Genomic DNA, 8,089 nt, shown 5'->3' on the forward strand with positions numbered 1-8,089 from the left:
ACAACACTGTATAAGTGTAAAACACTACTACCTAACACAACATTGTATAAGTGTAAAACAATGTATCTGTGCCCTTCCCACCACGAGTGTCGAAACCCAGTTTCTAGTGGTATAAGTCCGCAAGTATACCACTGTGGCACTGGGTGAGGCGCTGTTTTAGAAGTTATACAGAGAGTATATTCACGAGTCCTGCATGAGGAATACAACAAAATAAGTCTGGTTATAATTAAAACTAGAATTCTTCAATTTTCTTTTGGCCAGTTTTTCGACAATTCTTCCAAGAATTAAACTGACAAACAAAAAGAGACAATTAAAACGAGTTCACAGATAAAGAAACTGAGAATGACAAAGCGACTGAGGCTTGCTGTGAAACAAGTGGTAATATGCAGTATATCTCTCCTTCGACTCCTAAATCAATGGGAAAGTTATATTGGTAATACTGTATAAAACAGTTTGATCGAAGTAGGTCACTATAACATAGAGTTCTGTATTCTATCACACCTTCATTAAAATTGTTTTTTTCACAGAATATCAGCAGTATATATACAGCAATGTACGTATATATGTAACAAACACCACAGTAACGACGCTAGGCTTTATAAAGTATTTAAAATATTTTTGACAACGGAGTTATTGAGTTTTCTTTTGATAATTTCGTATGAAGATTTATCGAGCCTACACATTTTCTGATGTCAGGATTTTAAGTAGATAATGGTTTACGATACCATACGAAGCTGTCCGAAACAGCTCAAGAAACAAATATGAAAAAAAAAAACAGTTTATTTATAAAGCATATTGTGGGTGTTTTCTTTTAGCAAAGCCACATCAAACCATCTGCGGAGTCTACCGAGGGGAATCGAACCTCTGATTTTAGCGTTGTAAATCGGGAGACTTACTGCTGTGCTAACGAGGGAGGGGCTAAAGCATATTGACCAAAGGAACATCTATCGTACATTTTTACATCGAGCCAATTCTTTAACCCTAAACACATAGAAGTGTAAATTTTTTTTAATAACGTCTGATGTTTGGATCATTAACCTGTTTTTTGATATCAGGCGTTGGTCAAAACTGCTTTCTTCAATTGGTCAGGGTTAGGACTCTCTGTATTGCTTGCAGTGTTTCTTACGCCCAGTACAGATACAATACAGTTTATTTACGCACACATAAATAAATAAATTGCCCGTGAAAGGTACTTTTGATAACATGGATTAGTTTACATGCAATGACAATATTAGAATAATTGATACAATCATTAAAGTCTTTATTATAAACAGTTATTTTCATCCGGTAGATTATTTCATAAATAAAAGCCTCATAGTATCGTATCTAATTTACTTGTTGCAAGTAAAACCAGTACAGATAAATTTGATGTAAGTTAAGATGTGTGATAGGCAACTATATCTTTGCTCTTTAAATGCAACGGACGCGTATACAGAACTTGAATACGTTATATTATAATGATTTTGAAGACTCACTATGTCGTTGCAGCTCATGTCGCCACGTACAGTCGTGTTCTGTTTGAAGACGATATATTTTGGTCATAAACCTACAGCGTAGTTATATTACAAGAGTCGCCATCATAAGGCTGTCATGTTAAAGGCGTATTACTCTTCTCTGCATCAATAATCCATCTACTGAACGAGGCCGTCGGTTCCCAGTGCCCGTTTTAACCCTTCAATTGTACAGAAAACCACACGTTCTGCAACCGGTGACTTGATTTGCATATCTTTATATGGAATAACACAAATATCTATTTCATTCTTCAATTGGTTGATGTATATGACGAATGAGCTGACATGTCGTGGAAGCAGCTTGTGTTTCTTTCACAGATGGGGCCATTCTTGTTGCCTCGGTCAGATGGACAACTTTTACTACTCCCCTCTGCACTCGTAAGTTCTCACCTGTCGCAAGACGCCACACTTTGCATGCTGCGATTAGAGAATGACTTGTTGCAGGTCTCTTTCTGAATGGGCCAGATACCCTATGTTGATCTATACTTCTTTGTTTACGTGAATTTCTTCCAATATATTAATACTGGAGTGGCAGCACACTGAATACAAAATCCCAAGCAATTTCAGTATGCAATTCTGTTAAATACCGTCACTCCCTTCTCTACATCAGTTATGATTTTTACATGATTTATTGATTTGCTTATTAAAAATCGTTTTAGTATAATACACTTCAGAGACAAAGACATATAGGAGACAAAGCCCATACCGTATTGCCCTTAATTAACGCCCTTGAGAGCATTGAAAACTGCAAATTGGAGGAAGAGGGTATATTATGATATCTTTACAGTTTCGGATTCTATTTTTCGCATGTGATTTGTTGACTTAATGCAAAAAGTGCGAGTGTCTTTTACTTTTTTCATAAGTTACGGTGACGATAGTGAATCATATGTTGAATTACTATTGCTGTCACACACGGTACACTTTGTAGAAATACAGGGTGGAAGCAATACTTACAGGGGTGGCGTTACTTCGGGCCAATCCGGTATATAAATATATATAAACATCGTTTTAGTCTTAAAAAGTGTCATAAAATGGGCTCTTCAGAGTAAGGGGCATGAAATGAAACCATCGTAATTACCTAAACAGTCATAAACGTCGAATATTAATTGACGAACATAGGAAATAAATGCATGAACAATTATTTTACTAATAGTTCTAAACATATTTTCTAATAGCAAAGTCACATCGGGTTATCTGGGGTGTCCACCGAGTGGACTCGAACCGCTGTTGTTAGTGTTGTAAGTCCCTACACTTACAGCTGGACTAGTGGGGGGACTTGTTGTTAATATGACAATTAATAACACTATGTAACACAAATTTTGTTCCTGGATAGTATGTGTTATTTCTTAATTACTTACGTTGTAAAAATACATAAAATGGTCATTATTCCCTTCAAACTTTGCTTTTGTGACCTGGATAATGAAATTTAGAAATTAACCTGTTTTCTATGTAAAAACGGGCAAATTTGCACATTTTCATTTACATAAGGTCTGAATAAAACAACATATGAATCAAGATTTACATGTATTTATACTAAAGTTATACAAAAATATTTAGAAGTGAGTAGTTTTTTTGAGATTTGCGACTAATGTAAATCACTTTCACGTATCAGCCCCCAAATATAGTCTCCCATCATGCTTTAGTTATACGCTCCTTGGTAGCGGCGTTCAAAGTCCAGTATATCTTGGTGGAAGCGCTCGCCTTGCTCCTCTCAGTATGCTCCCATGTTCTCCTAGAATTTATCAAGATGAGCGTCAAGGATATGGACTTTCAGGGATATCCTGCAGCCCATTTTGCCGTACTTCTTCACCAGAGCTTCAACCAGTTCCACATAATTTTCGGCCTTGTTATTGCCCCAAAAGCCCCAAACCACTGCGACAAAGCTGCTTCAAGCTTTTTTTCCCTTCCTACTGAGCTTCTTGGGGAATTCTGTGCACTCCAGGATCTTCTTTATTTGTGGCCCAACGAAGTCCCCAGCTTTGACCTTTGCCTCAGACAGCTTAGGGAAGAAGCCTCGAAGGTACTTGAAGGCTACAGACTCCTTATCAAGAGCTGTGACAAATCGTTTCATAAGACCCAATTTTATGTGCAATGATGGGAACAACACCTTCTGGAGGCCCACTAGTGGCTCACACTTGATATTGTGTCTCACCACAGAGAAATCGGTCCGTTGTGGCCAGTGCTTCCTGTTGTAGTGCGCTGCGGTGTCCCTGCTGTCCCAAAGGCAAAGATAACAGGGAAACTTGGTAAAGCCTCCTTGGAAATCCATCAGGAATGCCACCATTTTGAATTCTCCGATAACCTCCTAGCCATACTCATCATACTTCAAGGCTTCTAGCAAGGTATTGAAGCTGTTGTATTCCTCTTTGAGGTGCACCTAATAAGCCAGGGGAAGAGACAGATAATTATTCCAGTTTTGGAGCAGTAAAGCTTTGAGGCTTCTGGATGAACTGTCAATGAAGAGGCGCCACTCGTTCGGATTACAGGCAATTCCACAGACCGGATATATTGTGGCAGAAGCAGAGCCCATCTTGAGGAGTGAATGCGTCTGGAGAATGCTTGCAGCTTCTTGATGCCATCTCTGATAAAATCAGATAGGTCTATGTGTTCACTTAGACAGCTAGAACTAAACTGAAGTGGTGAATGGTGAACCCCTTTACATATATTACTATGAAAAGTTCTTGAAAATTCTTTTAAGTTCTACAACATTCTAGAAAGTTCTTGAAAATTCTTGTAAGTCCTACAACATTCTAGAAAGTTCTTGAAAATTCTTGTAAGTCCTACAACATTCTAGAAAGTTCTTGAAAATTCTTATAAGTTCGAGAAAATTCTCTATCAGCTACTCAGCACTGAATCTTCCTGGAATGTTCTGGAAAATGGGTAACTTTGCTTTTGTGACCTGGGTGATAAAATTTTCAAAGTTTGAAGAGAAAAAATATGTCTTTTCCATTTACTTTAGGCATAAGCAATTAGGAAATAACGATTTGTGCCCAGGAACAAGAAAAAGTAAAAATTTTATTACACAGTGTTATCGAGGTATAAGTGATTATACAACACCACATGTGTTTTTTGTGTGTATCTAAAAATAAATCTGGCAGTTGAAGCGTGAAGAGGTTAAACAGCTTATATTTTATATTAAGAAAAGCAGTTCACGTGAGAGGTAGTTAATGCCAAGGACAAAACAGTTTACGTGTAAAATTATATGATCCTTTAAATGGTAATAATGTTATATGTATTCAGCAAAATATTATGAGAATGGGCTAGGTAGGTTTTCCAACTCCATTAAACACATCATCGGAATTAGCGATAAGAAAAGTCTTCACGTGTATTTCATCTCTCAACATACTGAATCAGGTGGGAATCCAAGCTAGCTACTCGTTTAGGGTGTGCAACAAAGTTAGTTAATTAGGGTGGAGAAAATCTCTGTAAGGAACACATAAATGTTCTAAGAATTATGTTTTTTTTAATATATTCGTGTTTAATGATGTCGCTACAGGAACCTCCAAACTAGGACATGTAACGTCTCAAGTGCTGTTCATTTCCAAACTAGGATATGTAACGTCTCTAAAACCGTTCATCTCCAAACTAGGATATGTAACGTTTCAATTACTGTTCATTTCCAAACTAAGATATGTAATATCTCAGAGTGTTGTTCGTCAACAAACTATGATATGTAATATCTCAGAGTCTTGTGTATCTACAAACTAGGATATGCAGTGTCTCATAGTGCTGTTATTCACCTGTTTCGTGTTCCATTCCTGATACGATATGTTTTGCCCTTAAGAAGGTAATAACTTAAACTATCATTAGTAGTTTTTCAGTTATAATTTACCTACTTTCTAAATATATAGCTGTACGCTAGAGGTCCCTAATTTGTCTTGAAAAATTTATGACTTTTAACAACAAACACAAATAATTTTGTAATATGCTTTTATAAATACATAGCTATGATGGACAAGTTATCTTTCCTGTTGTATGTAATATCCAGAAAATTATGTTAGTGTGTATGGTTTAATATGGCTGGAATATAATATTATAAGCATCTATGTGATTTTAGGCTTTGAAGAATTTCAAAATCGGTGATTCTCTAGTAATCCGTTAGATAGAGCTTTCAATGACCTTTATTCAACCATTGAACCCAATAATATTTTATATAGTAAGCGGTTCCTAATAACTTACATTCAACCACTCTACTCAGTAATACTTAATAAAATAAACAGTTTCTAGTAACTTATATTCAACTGTTCTACTCAGTAGTACTTAATAAAGTAAGCAGTTTCTTGTAATTTATATTCAGCTGTTCTATTCAGTAATATTTAATAAAATAAACAGTTTCTAGTAACTTATATTCAACCGTTTAATTCAGCTGTATCTTCGATAATAGATAGTTTCTATTACACAGTTTCTGGCCCGGCATGGCCAGGTGAGTTAAGGCGTTCGACCCGTCATCTGAGGGTCGCGGGTTCGCCGTGGTGGCTTTATAATGTGATGGTCATTCACACTATTCATTGGTAAAAGAGTAGCCCAAGAGTTGGCGTTGGGTGGTGATGACTAACTGCCTTCCCTCTAGTCTTACACTGCTAAATTAGGGACGGCTAGAACAGATAGCCCTCGAGTAGCTTTGGGCGAAATTCAAAAACAAACAAACCAGCAATGCCAAGTGGTTAGGGTGGTCGACTCGTAATCTCAGGGTCTTAGGTTCATATTCATCACAAATTAAAATTAAATGAGGATATTAATCAACTGTGATAAGAGCTTTAAAATTATAAACATCCATTGCCATTTCTTTCAAATTATAAAAAAAAATTGGAGTTTATATCTTACCGCTGATAAAAAATAACTGAGTTTATTTATTCCTTTCGTTTTTAATTTTGCGCAAAGCTACACGAGGGCTATCTATGCTAGCCCTAATTTAGCAGTGTAAGAATAGAGGGAAGGCAGATAGTCAACACCACCCACCGTCAGCTCTTGGGCTACTCTTTTACTAACGTACGGTGGGATTAACCGTCAGGTTATGACGTCAACACGGGTGAAAGGGCGAGCATGATTGGTGTGACGTAGATTCAAACCTGCGACCCTCAGATTACGAGTCAAGCGCTCTAACCACCTGGCCATGTCGGGCCCAACATTTAGTAGTTATATCAAACTATTTGTATATAAGCCATAAAAAGATAGAAAGCTTAAAATTTTATGTGTCACATATAAAAGTACTTTGATAAGTAGCAGAACAGCAACAAGTATTATTTATTGGCTTTCAATACTAAAAACCTGGTTTCGATACCCTTAGTGGGTACAGCGTAAACAGCCTATAGACAGCTTTGTGTTTCATTTCAAAAGTTATTTCGTTTTGTTTCAAATAACTCTCATCTGATGCTCAATTACAAAATGTACTGTTATCCACGTAACAATATGCAGATGTAGCTACAGATTACATACAGTCTCTCTAGGTAACGTTACTTAATATTTCTTGATTGGCTAAATTATCCAAACCATTGAAGACTCCAAATATTTCAAGATACACGCCGCCCACCGCTTGATGTTGGAAAATCAGGACTACCAACCCACTTTATTAAGATCTTCTGAACTGACGGTGAGCTTCATCCTATCACAGCTGTTTCCTCAATCATCACCACTTCAGTGGAAAATCTCCTCATCAGAAACTTTGCTCACCCCTCTCCTAACCAGTTTCCCTCCTCTGCCACACCCACCCCTCTCCCAACAAACACCCACCTCCGATCAAGAAGGCCCCACGTACCCAGGTGGTTAAGGAGCTCGCCTCATAATCTGAGGGTTGCGGGTTCGAATCCCCGTCGCACCAAACATGCTCGCCCTTTCAGCCGTGGGGGCGTTATAATGTGACGATTAATACCACTATTCGTTGGTAAAAGAGTAACATAAGAGTTGACAGTGGATGGTGATGACTAGCTGCTTTCTCTCTGGTTTTACACTGCTAAATTAGGGACGGCCAGCGCAGATAACCCTCGTGTAGCTTTGCGCGAAGTTAAAAAAAACAACAAGAATTTTCATGTTTACCTCATCGCTTGCTACACGTGACTCCGTTTTAAAGTATGTGATTTAGTTTCATGTTTTTTTCCTCATCATTTGCTATTCGTAACTCTCTTTGTTTTAAAGTATGCTGTTTAGTTTCATGTTGAAACTCCGTAGATGAATGGAACACGTAAAGAAGACCTATAAACGAATCCCAGCCATTACCAACACAGAAACAGCTCTTCCCTGAAGAAGGTAACAGATCTTATGACCTGAACTCGTTACAGAAATTAGTCAATAACTGGTATTTAGTATAGATCAGTCCTATGGGATTGTATGAGCTACCAACTCTGACAATGGAAATCCCCGCAATTGTTTTATTCGTTCAGCCTCTTGGGGATCCTACTGCACACTGCATTTTGTACTAGTTTGTACTAAATTAGTTTAAAACATCAAATAATGTGTTATCTGTATGTTGTATCTTCAGTTCGTTATGTTTTCAGACATTTTATTATCCACAACACGTGAGATGCATTAATGCACTTTTGTAGTTGGTAAAACGGAAAGAAATGAAAAGATGGACAGTCCTT

The sequence above is a fragment of the Tachypleus tridentatus genome, chromosome 7, assembly GCF_004210375.1.
Source record: "Tachypleus tridentatus isolate NWPU-2018 chromosome 7, ASM421037v1, whole genome shotgun sequence".
In the NCBI taxonomy this organism is placed as follows: Eukaryota; Metazoa; Arthropoda; class Merostomata; order Xiphosura; family Limulidae; genus Tachypleus; species Tachypleus tridentatus.